Here is a 25,978-nt window from a genome sequence, read left to right as displayed (position 1 = left end):
TTTTTAAACAGATCACAATCTGTGAAATTAAACTACAAGAATTCATTCACTCATTCAACAGTAATATATTCTTTTTATTTTTTGTGCCGAAGTATAGTTGATTTACAATGTTGTATGAGCTTCTGGTGTATAACAAGGTGATTCAGAAATATATATTTGAATATATATACATATCAGAATGTATAGATTCTTTTTCAGATTCTTTTCTATTACAGCTTATTACAAGGTATTGAGTGTAGTTCCCTGTGCTACATAGTAGGACCTTGTTGTTTATCTATTTTAGAGCAGTTTTATATTAGGCATTTGGAGTATCCCAAGCCCTGTGCAAGGAAAAAGGGTATCCAACCATGAACACCATAGACACGTGGTCAGTCCTCGCCTCCCAGAACCTGGAGTGTCTGTTGTATGGGTCACACAGCTCAACATGTGACTACAATATGGTGCAGTGAGCACTCTGATGGGGATTGCGATGTGTGCAGTGTGATATCCCAACACTCCTCCCCCCAAGTTCACACACACACACACGCCACCTGGAGCTAAGAATGTTAGCATTACCCATCACTCCTCATGCTTCCTTTCACTGTTCTCATCCTGAAAGAAAGTGAAAGTGAAGTCACTCAGTCGTGTCCGACTCTTTGCGCCCCCACGGACTGTAGCCTACCAGGCTCCTCCCTCCATGGGATTCTCCAGGCAAGAATACTGGAGTGGGTTGCCATTTCCTTCTCCAGGGGATCTTCCCAACTCAGGGATCGAACCCAGGTCTCCCACATTCCAGGCAGACGCTTTAACCTCTGAGTCACCAGGGAAGCCCATCCTAGAATCCAGTAAATCGTTAAGTTCACCAATTTTCTTCAGGCATGTTCAGTGGCTATGCCAATCAGACTCTGTATGACCCCATGGACTGTAGCCCATCAGATTTTTCTGTCCATGGGATTTCCCAGGCAAGAATGCTAGAGTGGATTGCTATTTCCTTCTCCAGGGGATCTTCCCGATCCAGGGATTGAACCTGTATCTTCTGCATTGGCAGGTAGATTCTTTACCCCTGAGCCACCCAATTCCACCTTCCAAATATCTCTCAAATCTCTTCCTCTGTCTTTCTTCCACTGTTTTGCATTCCCTCAGAGAAGACTTTAAACTTGAACCATTTTTATGCATTCCCAAGCTTCCAAAATCTGACTGTAGGAGATAGCAACAGTGATCTGTGCCTGAGAAGATGGACACCAGGGAAGGGAAGGGACAGTGAGGATAAAGAAGTAACAGGGAAAAGGGTTACAATTGGATGTAAGATAGGCTCAAAGAAGTATTGTGTAGCACAAGGAATATTGCCAATATTTTGTAATAGCTATAAATGGAAAGTAACCTTTCAAAATTGTATCAAAATAGCATTTAAAAAAATAATTGAAGAAATGAGGTTGTATTTGGATTAATCAAAATAGCTATGACAGCTTTCAAGAAACATTTGAAAGGCTTTGATACAGGAAAAGGGTAGTATTTTTGTATTGCTCCCAAGGACAGAACACAAAGAGTAAGATACAAAGAGGCAGGAATTATCCCAGAGAGTGAGAGTAAGATAAAGAAATTCCCATTAATAACATGCTCAGTCACTTAGTTGTCCAACTCTTTGCGATCCCATTAACTGTAGCCCTCCTGGCGCCTCTGTTGATGGGAATTTCCAGGCAAGAATACTGGAGTAGGTTGTCATTTTCTCCCCCAGGGGATCTTCCCAATGAAGGGACTGAACCCACATTTCCTGCATCTCTTGCATTGGCAGGTGGGTTCTTTACCATCGTGGCATCTGGGAACCCCCCATTAATAACACTGGCCCCCAAATGCAGAGCTGCTATGTGTGTTCCCCATCTTGGACATACTTAAGCAAAGGTCAAAGTATGTGCTTCAGGGTAAAAAGTAGGACTCAGCATCTTCCAGATGCCTTCAAACTCTGAGATCCTGTGACCCCAGATCACAGATGGCCACTTCCTTCCAAGGTAGTCAGAAAAAAGCATCCTGGAAGAATTGGGATGTCTGATCTAGCCTTGAGAGATGGTTAGGGCTTTGAAGGATGAGCAAGAGGAGGAAAAGCATTTCACGCAGAAAGACAAGAGACCCAGCTTCTTGGAGCTGACTCTTCACTTGAGGCTCCAAAGTCATGAGAACCCAGCTGACAAAAGCTTTCAACACCAGGGTAAGGGATTTGGGCAAATATTTTTGGCAGCAAGAAGTTGTAAAAAATGTTTGTGCAAAAAATAAATTACAATTCAATTAAGAAAAGCTTCAAGGAAGGTTGTTCTGGAATTTACTTTGGACAGATTAAGAATGGACGACTCTTGATTTGTGACTAGGACATGGAAGCAACCTAAATGTCCATCAACAAAGAAGATATGATACATATATACATCGGAATATTACTGAGCCATAAAAAGGAGTGAGATTGGGTCGTTTATAGAGACATGGACCTAGAATCTGTCATACAGAGTGAAAAGTCAGAAAGAGAAAAACAAATATCATATATTGACACATAATGTGGAATCTAAAAAAATGATACAGATGAACCTATTTGCAGGGCAAGAATAGAGATGCAGGTGTAGAACAGGGATGTATGGACACAGTGGAGGGGGAAAGGAGGTGGGATGAACTGGGAGATTCATATTGACACATATACCCTAGCATGTGTAAAATAGGCAGCAGGTGGGAACACACTGTAAGTCTCAGGGAGCTCAGTTCAGCACTCTGTGATGACCTAGAGGGTTGGGATGGAAGGGGTGGGAGAGAGGTCCAAGAGTAAGGGGAGGTATATATACATATAGCTGATTCACTTCATTGTACACCAGAAACCAACACAACCAATACAATATAAAATCAATTTGTGGAGAAAAAAGCCAAATGGATGAGATTGAAGAAAGCAGAGGATTATTAAGAGGGATAAAAAAATAGGAACCCAAGCTCAGGGAGTGGGAATAAAATAAAAGATTAGCACAAGGGAAACTTTGCGGGAAAAAGAATCCACGGGACTCAGTGACTGGGTATGCTAAGAAAGAGGCAGAAGGAAAAATAAGATGAATGAATGAAAAGTTTGAGTTCATGGGGGAGGAGTGATGAGAGAAACAGAGCCTTTAAAACAACATGGTCAGGGAGTGTAACCTGAGAGACCAGTAGTGATCCCAATGTGAGAAGCCAGTCTAAGGAGAACTCCAGCCAGGACAGCATCTCCAAGTCAGGCAGTGTCTCACTTGCATCCAGTGGAATATTACCAGCTGAAATCTTGGAGGAAATTGGATTTCTTGATTTTCCAAATGAGCCAAGCTGTTGTGCTGGCAACGAACACACATGACAGACACTTAGCCAAGCATAAAGCAACAGGTTTAAAACATGAGAGGGTGGAGATAAACCATCTCCAGCCTTTAGCAACCTGCTAAGGGGAAGTCAGAGAAACAAATGAAAAAGAAATCTCTCTGAACCCCCCGAGTTTAAAAAAAAAACACAAAACTATTTTTATACTGTTGTCTTATAGAAAAATATGTATAAATCTATGATGAGATCTATTTTTTTTTTCTTACTGGGAAATAGGGCAAAGAGGAATACTTTAAAGCAAAGGCATTTGGGAGGTAGTACTTGAGATAATATTGGGGGAAAAAAACTCTTCAACATAACTTAGGCTCAGTCTGTGTAGAAAAAGTAAATATAGATGCAGAGCTGGTGAATTTGAACAATGCAGAGAAACAGACTGGATCGTTCAGGTTCCTAACACTGTTTTTTCTCTTTTTTTTCCCCCCTCCTCAACAGCAGTGGGTTTTGTTTTGTTTCTCTTTGGTTTTTCTTGGATTATCTAGACAATTACCTCAACTCTGCTTTTCACTCTGGTTCTAGAGACGTAGTCCTCTAAGTGTTCTATTTTTTTCTATTTTTATCATGTTCTCAAGTAAGGACTGAACACAATGGAGCTCATTGAAACCAGCCTTACTGAAAGGATTAAGCCAGTTGAAAGGATACGTTTCCAGCATATCCTCTATTTTCCATGATGTAGAAAAATGAGCAATTCTCTGCCCTCAGTCTGCCCTCTCCACTAACAATGCTTTCCTCCTCAAAAGCGAGGATAAAGCAGAGAGCCACCTTTGGGCAAACACTCATGTTGATAAGGGCCAAAGGAAGCCCAGACATTTGGAAAGCACGCCTAATTGCCTAAGTAATGTGGTCCCCAGTCCATAGCTCTGGAAGTTCCCTGGAAGGCTGAATAGGGTTTCCCCTGCATCGTGACCTTCTCAAAGAAAAGTTCAGTGACTCCCTTCAGTTCTCAGCGCCAACTGGAAGACTGCAGCCAGGGGCTCTGGGTTGGAGTCATTTGCAGACGTAAGCTCTGGATACCAACAGGATCCAGTGGCTGCAAGGGCTGCAAGCTTTGGAAGGCAATTTTCTTTCTCAGCTCTTTTTTGGTCTGATGATCTTGGTCTCGGTAACTCCATATAAAAACCACTCTCCTTTTAAGTGAGCTTAAGATAAACAGCATAGGTGCTTCTTGGAATATTATTTTGCAGCACTTTTAACCCAGAGAGAAAAGGTAGTGAAAAGGGACTGAACAGCTTCTGGTTGCTGCTGAAAAAGAGAAGCAGGTACAGAATGGGGAGGTCTCTTCTCCTAGCCCTATCTTTGGGGCCCGGACTCTTCCAACCAGCTCCATGAAACTGAAACATTCAACTCAAAGAGTGTGCTCCTTACAAGCCCAACTACCAGAGTGACCTGGGACAAAGACTGAATACACACAAATTACTTTAAGACCTTAGAATCATTGTTACCCAGAGGGGTGGAGCTGCTACGGCCCTCTAGACTTACTGGCCTCCCAGTTAGAGGACTTTGCCTCACAATCTCCATATCCAGTAGCCCCTCCAGAATGGCTTCAGACCAGCAGTGTAGTTGGGAGGGCTGGCACAGAGCTTGCCACAACTCAGTTTTCATAGCAATCACCCTGCTTTTATTTAGATTGAATTTTAGAATCAATAAAACTAGCAAAAGACTTTCTAAAGATGCTTTTATTTAAAAATCTACGTAGACTTCCCTGGCGGTACAGTGGATAACAATCTGCCTGCTAATGCAGGGGACACAGGTTTGATCCCTGGTCCAGGAAGTTTCCACATGCTGCAGAGCAACAAGACCCCGTGGAGCACATCTACTGGGGCTGCGCTCTAGAGACTGTGACCTGCAACTATGGAACCCATGCTCTGCAGCCAGAGAAGCCACCATCGAGAAACCCCTGCTCCCCACAACTAAAGAAAGCCTGCACACGGCAACGAAGACCCGGCACAATCAGAGAAACCACTGGTCTGGGAAGGAACCTGCCTATTTATGATGGCGACACACTTTACAAAAGCGCTCAGAGAGAGCTGACAGGGCAAGCCCTGTCAGAAAGAAAGAACTTTCTTAAGTAAATATCAAATCAATTAAAGGAACAGATCCATGGAAATCAATCATTTACAGAAACAGGTTGTACCTGGGGTTCCTAACGCAAAATGCACTGCCTGCTACACTTCAAGTAACTCAAGAAAAATGGATTCCAAAGTGATTCAGTCTCCACACACCGTGAGTAAGAGGCAACCGGCTAGAGCACACCCTGCAAAACAAAGGTTTTAAAGATATAAAAATGCATAAACCTTTCTTATCAGAAACGAGGCGAATGAATATTATGGTATTCTTCCAGCGTGTTTGCTTTCGTATTTGTCATGTAGTTATTCTGTGCAAAGGTAAGGCCTGGTATGCAGTGTAATTATTTTCCCACCTCCTTCTGTCACAAGGTCGACTTAAAGGGCAATTTCTTTCCTTAGTTCTTTAAATGCTTCCAAAAAGATATCTTGAGGTCAAGAAACAGCCAACCATGTGCAAATATCTTGCAGGAGTAGTCGATTTCCCCCTAGTACCATTAGGGGAAATTTTATTGTTGTCAGTCTAAAGCAAGTTAATGGAGGGTCATATTTCTGTTTGCTCTGGGACAGTATTAGTAACCGGAACCAAGAGGAAGTCAGGCCTCACAGGCCTGGAGCACTGACTTTCTGGTCAGGCTGACTCTATTCTCTGGTCTGTATCCCAGAGGGTGTCCAAAAGACATTTCACATAACTTATCCAATGGATTTCATGTCATTTATTGAAAACTTGTAGCTATATGAACACATTGTTTATTGAGGTGTATTGAGGCCTCAAGAGTTGTAAGCTTTCCAGGTTGGCAAAGTTTTTTTGTTTTTTTTTGTTTTTTTAGTTCCCCAACCAGAGATCAAACCTGTGCCGCCTGCAGTGGCAGTACAGAATTCTAACCAATGGACCGCCAAGGAATAGTCGGCAAAGTCTTGATTACAAGATTCAGAGTAATTAATGATGCAACGTTTCTATGAGATTTGGTAGCTGAGAATTTTGTGTTCTTTGCAAGTCAGTCATCATGAGATGGAATTTGTTAAAGAAACTGAAGTCTGGTAAACAGATTAATATTTCTTTATCCAAACAAATTGGGTACATTCTCCTAGTCCTATTTAGTCATGTGCTGGTATATTTAACAAATATTTTATTGGATGTCTGTCACAAACCTGACATTGTGCAGTGCTTTGGCAGGACAAAAGTAAATAAAATAGTTCTCCTCCTAAAGGGATAGCAAGAGACAGTATCTTTGTAGTGATGGAACCATTCTGTATCCTGACTGTAGTGGTTACATGAATTTATACATGGGATAAAATTTCATAGAATGACACATGTGCACATACACACACACACACACACACACACACACATACACACACATATATACACACAAGTTTATGTAAACTAGTGAAAATCCCATAAGGTCTGTAAGTCTAGAAAATGGTGTTCTAGCAAAATCTGTTGCTCTATAATTAATATTTCTACATTTAAAAGTCTGAACATACTTGGTTACTTTAAGTGTTCATAATATGAAAGAAAATTTGACCTACTGGAGTAAAAAGTCAACCTCATAAATTTAAAATGTATAACTATATAAGGCCTTTAGAGTAGTTGAAATCTAACTTTATATACAATATAAGAATATTTAAGTTTATCCACATTTATATTCCATTAGATTTAGAACAGTTAAGAACCTGGGAAGAGTTTTCTTCATTAAATCACACAAGTGTTTGATACAGCATTTAATAGGAAAATCACAGGTGTTAAATGTATAAATGCCTTTTAAAGGCTTAAGAGTGTTTATTTTACAAACGTTTTTAAATTTCCATAAAAGTTAAAATTTGCTACACTTTTAATTAGAATAATATTTACAAGCTGAACTTAAGAACCAAATGTTTATCACTTAAATGTATAGTATATTTAACTTTAATATACTGAATATTAATTTTTATGTACTAAACTCTGAATAATCATTTTTCCACATAAAAACTTCCCTTAAAAATGCTCTCATATTTATAATGTGAATACCAAGCTACTGAAAAAATTTCCCCCAGGGAACAGTCCCTATGAGCCATGAAAAAAAAATTGTGACATAGATTCAGTGGAGCAAACCAACTTTTGCCTATGTATTAAAGAAAGTGGTTTGTCCTGAGGACATCTATGGAGTTAAATGCCAAATCTGAGATATAACCTTAAGAAAAAGAAAGAGAGAGGAACTTTTCTTAACAAGCATCCTCTCAAGGTTATCACAATTTCTCCTAAGCACAGGCATCAGCTTCCATGTCTGGATCCCTTCATGCTGTAGACATGTTTCACTGTTTCACTTCTTACGGTCAAGTTTAAGTTTTTGTTGCATATCTATTTTCCCACATCACCCTAAGTTCCTACTGGATTAGGGATCATCCCTTATTCATCTTTTTATTACAGGGACCATGACAGTCTGAGCATCTCAAACTTCATGAAAAGTGGCCGTAGCTGTCTCGCCCGGATCTGGGATTTTCTTCCCATCAGCCTCTTCAAGAACCCAGACACCAACGCAACTGGTTTCATGCTTTAGCTTCCTAGATTCAGCAGCCCAATTTGGATCTATGACCTGGTTTCAAATTGTTTACACTGGCCATGACCTGACACTCACAGCCTTGGGACACAGCTTCTGGCATTTTCCCATTACTCCACCCACTCGAAGGCAGGACCAAGTCTGTCAAGGAAGAACATCAAACATTCAGAGCTTGGGAGAATGTCTAGAAATCACAGTGATCCAGTAAGTGTTTAAAGACTAAAGTCATTCTAGAATCATCTAACACTTCCTGAACACTGACAGTGTTCAAGTTGTTTGCTGAGAACAGGGATATTAAAAACTAATAAGATGTGGTGATTGCAGTCAAGAGGATAGTAAATGGAGGTTCTCTTATACAGTTTTATATGCAGTGCCATGGATCACATATGACAAGAGCACATCACAGATTGGAGAGAAAGGGTAATTCAGAAAAGATTTCTCAGAGCACGTGGCCCTGTTAATTTTTGGTGGCTAGATCAACAAGGTTTTGTGATTACTTCAATGTTGGGAAGTGAAAGGGGTCTATAAGGACTTAGGGAATAGGGTTTGATGAAGTCACTCACTGAGATAAGGAATACAGAAGGATGTGCTGATCTTTGGGCCATGTTGACTAACTCAGTTTGGGGCACGATGAGCTTGAGACACACCTGGATCTACATCCAGTACACAACTGTATGCAAGTCTACAGTTTGGAGAACTCAGAGAACTGGAGTTGTAGATTTGGAAGTTGATATATACAGCCTCAAAAGGAAACCAGCTGGAACTCTGCTGTGTGTTATGCGGCAGCCTGAAGGGGAAGGGAGTTTGGGGGAGGATGGATACCCATATGTGTAGAGCCGAGCTGCTTCGCTATTCACCTGAAACTATCACAACATTGTTAATCAGCTATACTCCAATACAAAATGAAAAGTATTTCATTTTTGTTTTTTTTTTTAAGTGAACAAATCGTCTTGGGGGATAACAGAATGGTGAGAAGAAAGAAGAGTTAGACTCTGGGGACTGTCCACATAGAAGGGCTGGGCAGAGGAAGAAGAAATCATTAGGGGATGCAGAAGAGCAACCTGCAATTAAGAAAAAAAAAAAAAAAGAAAAACCCTGGGAGGGTAGTTGTGGTGTACATTGCTGGTTTACTAACAAGTATCAATTGCCTGCTCTCTGTCTTTATATAACTCCTCCCCGATGAAGTCTCTTGGCCTCTAGCGAGGCTAAGGGTTGACACAACCAGTATAAAGATATCCCACCCACTTTACTGGGGACTGTGAGGGGCAAGTAACCCAGTGAGATTCAGGAAAAGGTTGATGAAGTAGATGAAGGTGGTCAAAAGATACAAATTTTCAATTATAAGATAAATAAGTCCTAGGTGTGTAATGTGGGCTTCCCAGATGGCACTAAAGGTTAAAACAAAACAAAACAAAACAAAAACCCCTCCTGCCAATGCAGGAGACATGAGACAAGGGTTCATGGGTCCCCTTGAGGAGGACATGGCAACCCACCCCAGTATTCTTGCCTGGAGAATTCCAAGGACAGAGGAGCCTGGTGGGCTACAGTCCATAGGGTCGCGAAGAGTCAGACATGACTGACATGACTTAGCACATAGCACGCACAGGATGTAATTTACAGGATGGTGACTATAGTCAGCAATGTTGTTGTTTTAGTTGCTAAGTCACGTCTGACTTTTTGCAACTCCATGGGCTGGGAAGTTCCATAGTCAACAATACTGTGCTGTATATTAGAAAGTTGCTAAGAGAGTAGATACAAAAAGTTTCTTATTACAAGAAAAAGATTAACTATGTGAAGTGATGGGTATTAAGTAAACTTATTGTGATAATCATTTTGTAGTATATACATATATCAAATTATTATCTTATACACATTAAACTTACACAATGTTCTGTGTCGGTTGTATTATAATAAAACTAGGAAGGGCTTCCCTGGTGGCTTAGTTGGTAAAGAATCCACCTGCAATGCAGGAGACCACCTGCAACACGGGTTTGATCACCGGGTCAGGAAGATCCCCTGGAGAAGGAAATGACTACCCACTGCAGTATTCTTGCCTGGGAAATCCCACGGACAGAGGAGCCTGGCAGGCTACAGTCCCTGGTGTCACAAAAAAGTCTGACATGACTTAGCGACTAAACAGTAACATATGACAACAAGAAAAAATATATTTAAAAAAAAAAAAGTTTAATGGAACGCTAAACATACTCTTCATTAGCCTCTTAGAAGAACTTTCTGAAGTAAGGCCCCCTCCTCTTCCGTATAGGCTTTAGGCTTGCTGCAGCCCCTCTCCATGGCAACTGCAGGAAGCCAGCCAGCCGGGAGAATCACAGAGACATGGAGCTGGAGCCAACCCTCACCCTTGCTCTCCCTCTAGACTTACATGCCTGAGACCTGTGAAGTTTCTTATCGCTTAAATCAGTTTGGATTGAGTTTTCTGTTACTTTCTTCTGAAACAGAATCGATAGATACAATTGTGTCACAGAAACCAAAGGAGGTGAGACCTTCAGTCAGAAGTGATGGAGAATATATACAGGGCAACAATGGAGAAACAGACATAGAGAATAGACTTGTGGACGTGGGGAGGGGGGAGGGGAGGGTGAGACGTATGTAAAGAGTAACACGGAAACTTACATTACCATATGTAAAGTAAATAGCCAAAGGGCGCTTGCTGCATTGCTCAGAAAACTCAAACAGGGGTTCTGTATTTACCTAGAGGGGTGGGATGGGGAGGGAGATGGGAGGGAGTTTCAAAAGGGAGGGAATATATGTATACCTATGGCTGATTCATGTTGAGGTTTGACAGAAAGCAGTAAAATTCTGTAAAGCAATTATCATTCAATAAAAAATAAATAATTTTTTTTTTTTTAAAAAGAGTATGGAGTGGTGGAACATCCCTGATGGCCCAGTGGTTTAAGTTCCACACTCCCAATGCAGGGGCCATGAATTCCATCTCTGGCCAGGGAACTAAGTTCCCACATACTGCAAGGCATGGCCAAATAAATAAATTTTTTTAAAGGCAAGGATATTGAGTGGTACCTAGAGGCTGATGATAAAGGGCTTAAAATGCATCCAAAGGATTTAGTAACCAGAAGGTCTTGAAAAGAGCAGTTTCGATAGTGGTAGCACGATGGGGCAGAGCCCTGATTGCTGTCAGGGGAGAACTGAATGGGAAGTGAGCACTCAGAGAAAACAAGCAGAGATTCTTCTGTAGTGAAGTTTGACTGCAACGAGGTGCCTAACTATAGAGGAATGTAGTGTTGAGGGAAGTATGTTTGTGTACTTTGAAGATGAGAGCTACTTAGCAAATGAGTCAGCATATGATTCTTTAAGTTTCTTGCCATACCATATTCTCCCCTCCCCCAAATTCATCTGTAAAACTCCAGAAAAGTTAAAAGTAGCACCTGAGGAAATTATTTTCAATATTTTGCAATAACTTCTAAGGGAAAAGAATCTGAAAAAGAGTGGTGGTACAGTGGTAAAGAATCCACCTGCCAATGCAGGAGACACCGGAGATGCGGTTCAATCCCTGGGTGGGGAAGATTTCCTGGAGTAGGAATGGCAACTTGCTTCGGTATTCTTGTCTGGAAAATTCCATGGACAGAGGCACCTAGCAGGCTACAGACCATGGGATCGCAAAGAGTCAGACATGACTGAGCAACTGAGCACATACAAACATATATATTTAACTGAATCACATTGATGTACACGGGAAACCAACACAATATTGTAAATCAACTATACTTCAATTAAGAATTAAAAAAAAGAGCACCTCAGCATTTCATATTCCATCTTTTACATTAGACATATAAGACACCCAAAATGTAGAAAGAGTCTACCAAACAATTCATAAGAAAAATAAAAAGTATTCATAAGAAAAAAAAAGTATAAAAGAAAGCTCATGGCAGTGTTTTTTGTAACTGTTCTATTAACATTTAATATCTACTGTACGGCATTTAAAAAGAATGAGCTGCTTCTCTGCACTGATATGGAAAAATCCAAGTGAAAACAGTAAATTATGGAATAATATATGTGATAGGATCTCACATGTGAAATTTAAAACTGACAAGATTGCTTATGTTTGTGCAGAGAAGAAAAATCAAGAAGAACATATAACAAAGTCTCAACAGTAGTTATTTCTGGTATGAAGTGGGATATGGTATTGAGGGCAGGGAAGGGCATTTTATGAAAGTGCAATTCATACATGTTATATACTTTTATGGAAGTTGAATTCTTACAAGGATAATGTTTTTTGCATGTTCAATGAAAAAATGAGTACTTGAAGAAAAGTAAGGCAGTTGCAAAGCAGGAACTCAGTTTGTACCTACCAGAATATTATTCTCCCTCAAACAGGGGAAAGGAAAGACCACAAAACTGATCAATTTTAATGTCTTCATCTCACATTATTAATGCCAAATGGATACAGTTTTGTACACTATTTTGGGGGAGTGTTTTTGAATTAATTAGTTGTTGGATGTGTGTAAAACCATTGGCATCAAGTTAAAGTTATCTATAAGTAACTCCATACTCACCATCTGGTTAAATTTGGCACCACTTTCAAATTGTAAGGCTACTCAAATAAAGCTGGCTGCAGTTTCACGAAGATCCCCATATGAGCTCATTTGCATGTGTGAAATATACATTGTGAGGCTCGCTGAGAAGACCAAGAAGCTCTAGAAATGAAACACTGAGAATCCGGTGCTCAGATAAAGACTTTGTATACCTTTCATGCAGCATACAACCATTTTATAAATATATTGCCCAAAAAACCTTTTGAGGGCTTCCCTGGTGGGTCAGTGATAAAGAATTCACCTGCCAATGCAGGAGACACGGGTTTAATTCCTGGTCCAAGAAGATCCCACATGCCTCGGAGCAACTAGGCCCTTATACCACTACTACTGAGCCTGTGTTCTAGAGCCCAAGAGCTGCAAATAGTGAGTTCATGTGCCTAAACTACTGAAGCCCACGTACCTAGAGCCCATGCTCTGCAACAAGAGAAGCCATGGCATTAAGAAGCCTGCACACGGCAACTAGAGAGGAGTCCCCACCCACCACAAATACAGAAAAACCTGAGCAGAAAGAAAGAAAATTATTTTTTAAAAAAGGAACAATTTGATTTCTCTGCAACTATAGTTATGATTTCAAATCTAACGTATCTAAAAACACATATAATTAATTAACCCAATAATGCCCTTTAGTCATAGGTTATCAATGGTTTACCAAACAATCAACCCTTGCACATCGATTAGTTATCAGTTCCTAGTTCCAAAGGCCGGTGTTGTATGGTTTCCATATAGCTAATTTAACAAGCTGTCAGATGCCAACTTCTCAGAGGAGAAACCTCCCCTACTATTTGAGGCAGACAATTTAAGATGTGCCCAAATGTGAATATAGGTCTAAATTATTTTGAGTCTGGAAGAGAATAAAAGGTGCATCTAATCTGACCCTAAATTTGGATAGATTCTTTTTGAGACATCAACTGTTTATTTGATAGAGAATCTTACATGTACGAAGCAAGGTCCTGCAGCAACATCTCACCATGTATAGCAGAGCGCAGGCAGGCAATCTTTACTCAATTTGGTGATATTTTTTAATCAAAGAGAAAAAGAAGAAAAATGGACTAGAGAGTTAAAAACTAGGTAAGAATTATTTAACTATAGTCAGGTCAGGTTTGGGAATAATATCTTAGTCAAAATAAGGCATAAAGCCCAGAAGATGTGATTCAAATAATTTTGGTATATAATGATCCACAATCATTGTACCAATGAATATAAAGAAATATTTTCAGTGGAAAAATATGTCCCTAGTCAACAATTGAACATGTATAAAGCAAATGCCACCTACAAACTGATCACACAGCAGTAAACAGAAGAGATAAGACCTCTGTCCTTAAAGAGATTCCAAACTTTGAAAATTGACAAATATTATCCAAGAAAATCAAGTCTTCTATTTTAAGACAAAATAGCTTTTGTTAAAGATTTATTTAATTGAGTTTTTTATTTAGTTAGTTTTGGTTGCACTGAATCTTCATTGCTTCACTCAGGCTTTCTCTAGTTGCAGCTCTTTATTGCGGTACACAGGCTTCTCATTCCAGTTGCTTCCCTTGTTGCAGCACATGAGTTCCAGAACAAGGGCTCAGTAGTTGTGGCACATGGGCTTCTTTGTGTAATGGCATATGGGATCTTCCCAGACCAGGAATCGAACCCATGTCCCCGACATCGGCAGGGGTGTTCTTAACCACTAGACCACCAAGGAAGCCCCTGGATAGCCTTTATTTTCCATTTTTACTTGCTTCTACAAAGAAATAAATCAATTATTTGTTTTATTTTTCTTAGAAACTAAGTAGAAGCTTTTTTTTCATTTTAAACATTTCTTCCCAATAAATTCGCTGTACACACACAAAAAAAGTTTAGTAAGATATAAGCAAACAGCTTTCTGATAATACTATAACATCATATTTAAAGGAAAATATAGAATATGCTTGTTCAACAAGATCAGATAGAATCAAGCTCAACTTTTCAAATATAAAATTCAAGTGATAATCCCACTCAGTTTATAAAAGTTCTTTATAAAGAGGTTATGTGAGTCTTACTCTGCTGCTGGATGGCATTTGTATATGTTTCTTTGTTACTTTTGAAGTATATTATATTTATTCACTAATCATTCAAGTTTAAATTCTTCTCAATTTTTAGTACTGGGAAACTCTTTCTTGTAGCAATTACTGTGATACAAACGACAACCCTGATAATGAACACTTAAAATTTAACTCCATAAAAAAACATACTTTGTTGAAGAACTATAGAAAGAAAAGCTATGTCATCTTTCTACAAGCTCTGTATTTTATGGATTTTGCTTTAAAGTATTCTGCAGAACATTGACTATAGGTTGTAATTTGATATTCACAACTGTGTAACAATTGGCATAACTGTCAGAAATTGTCTCCAAAGAAACCAAGCAATGATCCAAGAACAGGAACAAAAAAACATGAGTCAAAAATTAATGCTAAGATACTTTCTTTGTAATACTTCCAAAGATTAACATGAAGAAGTGACCCAAGAAGAGACAGATGGGCAGGGAATTCACCCCTTATTTAAGGGATGAAAAATACGAAGAGTACCGCACAAAATAGTCTCCTGACCAGAGATACATAACTTGTTGGGAACATGAATAGCTGCCACACCAAGATGAAGGGAAGCAATAAAAAACAGAGAATGGCTCAATCACCATCACCCCACACCACCCACACACTCTCACATCCACCAAATCTTCCATGATTCTTCTCCATTGTCTAAATTGTGGTGCCTTCCCCACTGCTTGTATCTATAGTGACTATTGTACATTTCTTCTCTTTCTAATATCTGTCTATTAGTTTAGGCAAGATGTATATCTCTAAACTTCAATTTGATGTTTGTTTGTTTTTTTAAGTAAGACTCTGAAGACCTGCTTTTTAATGTAGAAGTAAAAAGTAACATTAATTCTTTTTTAATTGATTTTATTCAAGTATCATTGATTTCTAATGCTGTGTTAATTTCTGCTGCACAGAAAATTGATTCAGTTACATATATACATATCTATATTCTTTTTCGTATTCTTTTCCATTATGGTTTATCACAGGATGTTGAACATAGTCCCCTGTGCTACACACTGGACCTTGTTGTTTAAACATTCTATATATAATAGTTTGCATCTGTCAACTCCAAACTCCCAGTCCATTCCTCTCCTCCCCTCAGCAACCTCCAGTCTGTTCTCTAAAGAAGTAACATTAATTCTTAAATGGAGCCCAGTGATTTAGGGTTGATTGTATTCCATTTAAGTTCTATTTTAAAAGTTTTATTAAAAAAGTAAAACTAAGCAATGCTGTTAAAAACAATACAACAATTTTAAAGAAAGCAGGGACCATAAACATAGTAATCTTTCAGTCTTTCCTGAGTATTTTCCAGTACAACATGTAAATAATTTCTTCTCAGCATTTTTCCCCATGTTTTTATACTTCCATAATGGGTTGGGTTCTAAGAAGCAACGGAAAAGAAAACATGGTCCTTTTAAATCAGAATCACAATTTAAATTTTAAACACTAAATTGGAATGTCCCCTGAGTGTGATTTTTGCCCCCTCAAAGCAGGGCTCCTTTTGATGTCCTGGGAGAGTTCAGTGCATGGGGATGCAGGAGTGAGGAAGAAAAGGAGATAAGATGAGCAGTGACTGGAAGCTGGCATCGAATTTCAAAACCAGGATGCTGAATTGTCCTTACAGCCCTAAAATCATATTCTGAAATGTACAAGCCTGCTGATTCTGAGCACACTTGAAAGGAAAAAGGCTAAATCCCCAGACTCCTGAGGGCTTTCATTGATAATCAGGAGAAAGATTTTAAGGCGATCAAACCAAGAAATTTTGAAATGTTAAATCATGTGATTTTTTTTTTAATGTGAGAAACTACTTTCTACAAAAACAGCACTTCAAGAAAACATTACAATTAGGAGGATAGAATACTGTGATGATCCAAATGTTTGAAAAAATGAAAAGAGGCTTTTTGAATATAAAATTTTTTCACTTCAAAATCAGATTTTTTTATAAGACATGAATATACACAATACTAAATACTAGTGTTTTCTTCTCTCTCAATCAAAGACAAAAGATAGAAACATATTCTTGGCCTTCTTTTTCTAATTTTTAAGCTTTTTAGGAAATCATACAATTTGTCTCAGGTTGATCCAAAAATTAATATCATGGGACACATCTGACATAGCCAGTCCAAGATCAGTCAGGCCCCATCTCTTTCTTTGCCATGGTTCCTCTCTATGGCTCCTCTATGCTGCCAGGGGAGAACTTGGTAGGGTGGAGGCAAATTTTACTCTCGGATTGTTCTCTGGATGTTGTAAGGATGGCCTCATCTTTTTCTTTAATTACCTCATATTTCCTTTTAATTTAATCTCTTAACTTTGTCACCCTTATTTTCTTGTTTTGTTTGTTTTGTTTTTTAATTGGTGGAAAATTCCTTCACAACTTTGTGTTGGTCTCTGCTATTGTTGTTGTTTACTCACTTAGTTGCTTCCCACTCTTTGTGACCCCACGGACTACAGCCCACCAGGCTCCTCTGTCCGTGGGATTTCCCAGGCAAGAATGCTAGAGTGGGTTGCCATTTCCTTCTCCAGGGGATCTTCATAACCCAGGGAATGAACCCATGTCTCCTGCATTGGCAGGTGGATTTTTTACTGCTGAGCGATCAGAAAGCCCTGGTTTCTGCCATACAACAACTCGAATCAGTCCTAATTATACACAAATCCCCTCCCTCCGGAGCCTCCCTCCCCTGCAGGTCATCAAAGAGTACCAGGCTGGGTTCCGTGTGTAATTTAGCAACTCCCCACTATCTATTTTACACATGATAGTGTATATATGTCAATGCCACTTTCTCAATTTGTCCCACCCTCACCTTCCCCTGCTGCGTCCACAAGTCCATTCTCTACTAGGTTCATCAGTACCATTTTTCTAGATTTCGCATATATGCCTTAATATACGACACTTGTTTTTCTCTTTCAATTTATTTCACTACAACTGACTCAAATTCATCCTTTTTTATGGCTGAGTAAAATTCCACTGTTATAAATGTACACAGCTTCTCCTGGATGTCTAGGTTGCTTCCATGTCCTGGCTATTGGAAATAATTGCTGCAATGAACAGTAGGGTACATGTGTCTTTTAAAATTGTATATGCCCAGTATGTGCCCAGGGTATATGCCCAGTAATGGGATTGCTGAGTCATATGGTAGATTTAGTCCTAGTTTTTAAAGGAATTTCCATACTGTTTTTCTATAGTGACTGTATCAGGTTACATTCCTACCAACAGTGCAGGATGGTTCCCTTTTCTCCACATCCTCTCCAACATTCATTGTTTGTAAATTTTTTGATGATGGCCATTTTGACCGGTGTGAGGTGATACCTCATTGTACTTTTGATTTGCATTTCTCTAAAAAACGAGCCAGGTTGAGCATCTTTTCATGTGTTTATTGACCATCTCTATGTCTTCTTTGGAAGAATGTCTGTCTGTTTGGAATGGATGTCAATGTCTGTTTAGGTCTTCTGCCAATTTTTTGACTGGGTTGTTTGTTTTTCTGATATTGAACTATATGAGCAGCTTATATATTTTGGAGATTAACCCTTTGTCAGTGGCTTTGTTTGCAATTATTTTCTTCCATTCCAAAAGTTGTCTTTTCATTTTGTTTATAATTTCCTTTGCTGTGCAAAAGCTTTTAAGTCTAGTTAGGTCTCATTTGTTTACTTTTGTTTTTATTTCCATTAATCTAGGAGGTGGGTCAGAGAGGATCTTACTGTGGTGTATATCAGACAGTGTACTGCCTATATTTTCCTCTAAGAGTCTTATAGTTTCTAGCCTTATATTTAAGTCTTTAATCCATTTTGAGTTTATTTTTGTGTATGGTGTCAGGAAGTGTTCTAATTTCATCCTTTTACACATAGCTATCCAGTTTTCCCAGCACCACTTACTGAAGAGGTGATCTTTTCTTCATTGTATATTCTTGCCTCCTTTGTCAAAGATAAGATGTCCATTGGTGTATGGGTTTATCTCTGGGTTTCTTATCTTGCTCCATGGGCCTATACTTCTGTTTTTGTGAGGATGGTCTCATCTTGGTGGCTCAGTCACTAAAGAATCTGTTTATGATGCAGGAGACCCAGGTTTGATCCTTGGTTTGGGAAGATGCCCTGGAGAAGGAAATGGCAACCCACCTCATGGACAGAGGACCAAGGAACCTGGTGGGCTACAGTCCATGGGGCCACAAGAGTTGGACAGGACTTAGCAACTAAACCACCACCACCTCATCTTCACTGCATCTCTTTCCCTGTCCAACCTTGAGAGTTCAGGGACTGTAGTCCATCAGGCTCCTCTGTCCATGGATTTCTCCAAGCAAGAATACTGGAGTGAGTAGCCATTCCCTTCTCTAGGGGATCTTCCCGACCCCAGGGATCAAACCCGGGTCTCCTGCAGTACAGGCGGATTCTTTTCCATCTGAGCCAACAGGGAAGCCCCTTTCCCCGCCCAGATGACTGTATCTGCTGGAGCCCAAGCTTCATATAACCAAAGACTGATGGTGGAAATGTCACTTGCAAGTTAGAGTCAGGCTAGACCACTGAGGCAGCGTTACCTGAAAGAAATGTGTAAAAAGAACACAGACTGGGCATTCAGGCCATAGCTGGACACAATGCCAAAGACTTTGAGACACACTAAGAATTCAGAAGCATTCATTGGTGTCCCATATTGATAAGAAGCCATGATAGGGACTGTAGACTAAGAGGTTGAGAGAGGAAGAGAGATACTGTGTGATTAAATCACACTAAACCATTTGGGGCTGTCTTAAATGACAGGTTAGTAACAAGACAGGTATTTCTAGGCCCTAGCTGCACAGGGTAGTCATAGAGGGAAGTTACAGCAAACTAGGCCAGCTGTGTATTTCCATCTAGTCTAATTTAGCCCTTATAGCCTTCCATCATGTCCCACCTTGGAAGAAAGAAAGAAAGGAAAAAGATTGAAAGGAGAAACAAAATAATGGAATCATACTAATCATTTTTCTGTCTGAAGGAGGGAAAAGTCAGCTTGTATCTATACATCCATCTGAAGCTTATTCAATGTTTTATCATGTAGTATTTCATAAAAAATAAATATATCAGATACTAATTTGATTACTAAAAGTCATCTAAGCAGCTACAGCATAGCCTTACACCCATCAGAATTAGCCTGGCACTCTACACTGATTTTTTTATTCAAAAATCCCCTAATTCTATGCTTTTATCTTAATGGGTTTCATAGAACCAATGTAGCCAGAATTGTTCTTTAACTATTTGATTTTTTTTTTTAAAGGATCAGCTAGTCTGGAAAAACAACCTTTTTTCTTCTTTGGGGAGACTTTTAAAAGTCTGTGTCATAAATAACTTTTAAAGGACTGCCAAATATATCACTATGGGGATGACTCAAAGGTCTTCTGTTATCTAATATAACCAGGTGCAGAAGACTTGAACGCTTGAAATTGCAGATGATGCTAGACTCTCTGTTGGAAGAGGGGGAAAGAGACATCTATAACACCCCCGAAATAACTCGTAACTGTAAGGGCATCCTAAAGGGCAATCATTAAGTGCTTTACCTACCCTGGTGACTCAGAAGGTAAAGAGTCTGCCTGCAGTGCAGAAGACCTGGGTTCAATCCCTGGATTGGGAAGATCCCCTGGAGAAGGGAATCGCAACCCACTCCAGGATTCTTGCCTGGAGAATTCCACGAACAGAGGAGACTAGCAGGCTACAGTCCATGGGATCACAAAGAGTCAGACACGGCTGAGCGACTAACACACACAGACATACATTATCACAATTAATCTTTACAATAACCCGTAGGGCAGGTATTAGCTTTCCTCCCCTACGGGTGAGGTAATAGGAACTTATAAAGATTAGGCATCTCGTGCAAGTCAGTCCCAATAGTAAGTGGAGTGAACCCAAGTCCATGTGACTTCAAAAGCTATGTGTATGTTCTTGGCCAAATACTTCCTCATACCATCAGGTGCAGCAGAAGAGAAACCCTCGCTAAGGGACACACCTTCAGATGTGCTGGTTCCCACAGCATCATGGAATCTCGGAGCAATCACCCTTATTCCATAATTCAATTTCCTCAACATGCCAAATGTTATTTCTATTAAGTGTCTAGGCTCAGCTCCCTGTTGGGGAGTGTAGCAGGGGAGAAAAAGAAAAAGGAGAAAAAGACATTATCACAGAAGACCTCTTTGTGATACCCCCTTTATCTGTATACTTATCTGGAAAGAGAGCGGAAAAAAACAAGTAGAACCAAATTAGAGTTCCAAAGGGTAATAAAAAATCAGCTTTCTCTTCAGCTATAAACAAATCAGTTCTAAGACAAGTGGGAGCCTCCTATTAATTAAAATGATTCCCTTATAGTTGCTCCCAGATGTGGAAAAAAAAAATAATAATGATCCTAATGAGCCCCGGACTAGAGGAAATACTGGAAATTGGTCAATAAAATAGTGACACCTGTTTCATTTGCATAGGGAGGCTTTATAGAAATGTATGAGCCCAGGTTACTCAAATTTGGAAAGGCAAACAAGTCAGTTTCAGCTGGGAAACAAAGTCCCATCAATCTTGTACTGTGAACTATATTTTCAAGGACTCTGGGGACCACAGTCAAAAACATCTAGTAGAAACAATCAATTAGGGACGGTTTGTAGTTAAAGATGGTGGACCAGACACTGTTTGCTCTCTCTTCTGAAACTCCCTAAAACTTCAGTAGAAAGATTTTTATCAGGCGCACCAGTACCAAGGGCAAAGAGAAGAGGAGATAAAATAGAAAGAAAAAAAAAATTAACCTTCAAAATATAGGTTGGAAAGAGAAAGGACAAATTCAGTTAAAATAATATAAAGAATCCAAGAAAGTAGAATCCTAAAGTCACAGCTGAAGGAGCCTAGCATCAATCAGCCTGATTTGCTTTGCACACTGCTTCTTTTACTCTTCAAAAATTGGCAGAACCAATCTTCAAAAATTGACAGAACCAACCTCTGGAAGCAGGGGCAAAGATAAAGGCAAAGCAGAATTGTTAAAAGTCTGTTTCAAGGCAAGCAGACTCCCTGCAGCCTCTCCCCTTTCTCTCTTTAACCAAACAACTGCCTCCTCCCCCTTCCCATTCCCTAACAGAGCAAGGGAGGAGACTGTTCTGGAGAGGGTGAAGCCCAGGGTATGTGAGCTGGGCCACCACTGTGCTGAAAGCAAGGGGATTGAGTCTCTGTGCTAAGTAGGCAAATATCACATACAGAATGTTGCGACCTCCCAGGTCTTTTCTCCAAAATGACTCCCAGAATTAGCAGCCTGAAGGATCATAATCCTTTCTCCATGTTAATCAAGATGCATCCATAGGATTTTCCCTGGTGGTCCAGTGGTTAAGACTCTGCACTTCTAATGAGGGGGGCCTGGGTTCAATTCCTGGTCAGGGAACTAGATCCCACATGCTGAAATGAAGATTAAAGATCTCGCATGCCACACTAAGATCCGGTGCAGTGAAATAAATAAATAAATATTAAAAAAAAAAAAGAAAAAGATGTATCCATAGGACTTCTGTGATGGTCCAGGGGTTAAGAATTCACCTGCCAGTGCAGCGGACACAGGTTCGATCCCTAGTCCAAGAAGATTCCACTTACTGCAGAGCAACTAAGCCTGAGGGTGCAACTACCCAAGCCCAGGGACCCTAGAGCCCGTGCCCAGCAAACAGAGAAGCTACCACAGTCAGAAACCTGTGCACCGCAAGGAAGAGTAGCCTCTGTTGACTACAACTAGAGAAAGCCCACACACAGCAGCAAAGACCAGTGTAGCCAAAAATAAATTAATAAACTTTGACATTTTAAAAAAGATGCATCCATAGAACATGGCAACAGTTGGAAATGAGACACAGCCTCTCAGCCCTACCCAAGACCTCCTGAATCAGAATCTGCATTTCAACAGTTCCTTGGGTGACCCGTATACACATTGAAGTTTGCGCGACACTGCTCTGACAGGAGACTGAACTCTTCGCTTTGGAAACTTTCGAGGAAAAATCTAAGGAAACAAACATAAGGGATATTACCCCCCTCCAAAAAAAACCCAAAAATTCCAAGCAAACCACTTTGTGATGAAGCCCACAGTCAAAAAGCTCACCCACATGGGTAGTGTTTCCAGTCCTGCTTTTTAGTATCCAGTGTTAAATTGATCATCAAGGTGTGAGGAGAATCTCTACTGTGAGAAAGAACAAATAATCAGAAGAAATAAAGACTGTGCAGAAAAAAACAAAACAAAGCCAAAGAAAGACTATTATCAATCTCCTCAGAGAAATAGGAGAATATACTACATTCATGAAACAAGAGTAGAATAACTTATTTTTTAAAAGATAAATAGAACAAAAATTTAGGAATTTAGAAAGATGGTAACGACAACCCTATATGCAAAACAGAAAAAGAGACACAGAAGTACAGAACAGACTTTTGAACTCTGTGGGAGAAGGTGAGGGTGGGATGTTTCGAAAGAACAGCATGTATATATTATCTATGGTCAAACAGATCACCAGCCCAGGTGGGATGCATGAGACAAGTGCTCGGGCCTGGTGCACTGGGAAGACCCAGAGGAATTGGGTGGAGAGGGAGGTGGGAGGGGGGATCGGGATGGGGAATACGTGTAAATCTATGGCTGATTCATATCAATGTATGACAAAACCCACTGAAAAAATAAATAAATAAATAAAAGGGAAAAAAAGATAAATAGAACAAAAAGAGTCTATAGAAATTAAACATAACAGCAAAACCTGAAAAACTCAAGAAGGGTTAGAAAATACAATTGCAAAAAGATTCCCCAAAGAAGTAGAGCAAAAGATTAAAGGATGGAAAGTAGAAAACTTTTTCAGTTATAAAAGTTGGAGGTCAATACACATTGTATTACATCCAAATAATAGGCATTCAGAAAGAGAGAATAAAACAAATGGAGGGAAAATAATCAAACAGTAATTCATAAAATTTCCAAACAATTGTGTTTTCAAATTAAAAAAAAAAATCGAACACCTAACATACTACATAAAAACAGAGCTATTTCAAGAGATATCCTCATGAAATTTCAGAAAACTGGTATAAAAAGAAAATTCTGGAAGCTTTGGGAGAAAATATATATATAGACAGTTCAGCTCAGTCGTGTCCAACTCTTTGCAACCCCATGGGCTGCAGCACGCCAAGCCTCCCTGTCCATCGCCAACTCCCAGAGTTTATTCAAACTCATGTCCATTGAGTCAGTGATGCCATCCAGCCATCTCATCCTCTGTCGTCCCCTCGTCCTCCTGCCCCCAATCCCTCCCAGCATCAGGGTCTTTTCCAATGAGTCAATGCTTCACATGAGGTGGCCAATGTATTAGAGTTTCAGTTTCAGCATCAGTCCTCCCAATGAACACCCAGGACTTATCTCCTTCAGGATGGACTGGTTGGATCTCCTTGCAGTCCAAGGGACTCTCAAGAGTCTTCTCCAACACCACAGTTCAAAAGCATCAATTTTTCAGCTCAGCTTTCTTCACAGTCCAACTCTCACATCCATACATGACCACTGGAAAAACCATAGTCTTGACTAGGCGGACCTTTGTTGGCAAAGTAACGGGAATGTCTCTCCTTTTAATATGCAGTCTAAGTTGGTCATAACTTGTCTTCCAAGGAGTAAGCATATTTTAATTTCATGGCTGCAATCACCATCTGCAGTGATTTTGGAGCCCAAAAAAAATAAAGTCTGACTCTGTTTCCACTGTTTCCCCATCTATTTCCCATGAAGTGAAGGGACCGGATGCCATGATCTTAGTTTTCTGAATATTGAGCTTTAAGCCAACTTTTTCACTCTCCTCTTTCACTGTCATCAAGAGGCTCTTTAGTTCTTCACTTTCTGCCATAAGCATGGTGTCATCTGCTTATCTGAGTTATTGATATTTCTCCTGGCAATCTTGATTCCAGCTTGTGCTTCATCCAGCCCAGCGTTTCTCATGATATACTCCGCATATAAGTTAAATAAGCAGGGTGACAATATACAGCCTTGATGTACTCCTTTTCCTATTTGGAACCAGTATGCTGTTCCATGTCCAGTTCTAACTGTTGCTTCCTGACCTGCATACAGATTTCTCAAGAGGCAGGTCAAATGGTCTGGTATTCCCATCTCTTTCAGAATTTTCCACAGTTTGTTGTGATCTACACAATCAAACGCTTTGGCATAGTCAATAAAGCAGAAGCAGATGTTTTTCTGGAACTCTCTTGCTTTTTTGATGATCCAGCGGATGTTGGCAATTTGATATCTGGTTCCTCTGCCTTTTCTAAAACCAGCTTGAACATCTGGAAGTTCACTGTTCACATATCGTTGTAGCCTGGCTTGGAGAATTTTGAGCATTACTTTACTAGTGTGTGAGATGAATGCAATTGTGTGGTAGTTTGAGCATTCTTTGGCATTGCCTTTCTTTGGGATTGGAATGACAAATGACATTTTCCATTCTTGTGGCCACTACTGAGTTTTCCAAATTTGCTGGCATATTGAGTGCAGCACTTTCACAGCATCATCTGCTAGGATTTGAATTAGCTCAACTGGAATTCCATCACCTCCACTAGCTTTGTTTGCAGTGATGCTTCCTAAGGTCCATTTGATTTCACATTCCAGGATGTCTGGCTCTAGGTAAGTGATCACACCATCGTTTTTATCTGGGTGATGAAGATCTTTTTTGTACAGTTCTTCTGTGTATTCTTGCCACCCCTTATTAATATCTTCTGCTTCTGTTAGATCTATATATTTTCTATCCTTTATGGAGCCCATCTTTGCATGAAATATTCCCTTGGTATCTCTAATTTTCTTGAAGAGATCTCTAGTCATTCCCATTCTATTGTTTTTCTCAATTTCTTTGCACTGATCACTGAGGAAGACTTTCTTATCTCTCCTTGATATTCTCTGGAACTTTGCATTCAAATGGATATATCTTCACTTTTCTCCTTTGCTCTTCACTTATCTTCTTTTCATAGCTATTTGTAAGGCCTCCTCAGACAACCATTTTGCAACCATTTTGCATTTCTTTTTCTTGGGGGTGGTCTTGATCCCTGTCTCCTGTACAATGTCACGAACCTCTGTCCATAGTTCATCAGGCACTCTGTTTATCAGATCTAGTCCCTTAAATCTATTTCTCACTTCCACTGTATAATCATAACAGATTTGATTTAGGTTATATCTGAATGGTCTAGTGGTTTTGCCTACTTTCTTCAATTTCAGTCTGAATTTGGCAATAAGGAGTTCATGATCTGAGCCACAGTCAGCTCCTGGTCTTGCTTTTTGCTGACAGTAGAGAGCTTCTCCACTTTTGGCTGCAAAGAATATAATCAATCTGATTTTGATGTTGACCATCTGGTGATGTCCATGTGTAGAGTTTTCTCTTGTGTTGTTGGAAGAGGGTGTTTGCTATGACCAGTGCATTCTCTTGGCAAAACTCTATTAGTGAGACAAG

General features: G+C 39.7%; 1 non-coding gene across 1 annotated transcript; it reads left to right on the top strand.

The window, feature by feature from the left end:
* The first annotated feature begins 21,869 nt into the window (after positions 1-21,869).
* Positions 21,870-21,942, top strand: TRNAR-UCU. Its single transcript has one exon. It is a non-coding gene; the product is annotated as a tRNA-Arg (tRNA).
* The last annotated feature ends 4,036 nt before the right edge of the window (positions 21,943-25,978 follow it).

Source organism: Cervus elaphus, chromosome 30 (assembly GCF_910594005.1).
Source record: "Cervus elaphus chromosome 30, mCerEla1.1, whole genome shotgun sequence".
In the NCBI taxonomy this organism is placed as follows: Eukaryota; Metazoa; Chordata; class Mammalia; order Artiodactyla; family Cervidae; genus Cervus; species Cervus elaphus.
The sequence above is the reverse complement of the archived record's forward strand: the minus strand, read 5'-3'. Positions and strand labels throughout refer to the sequence as shown.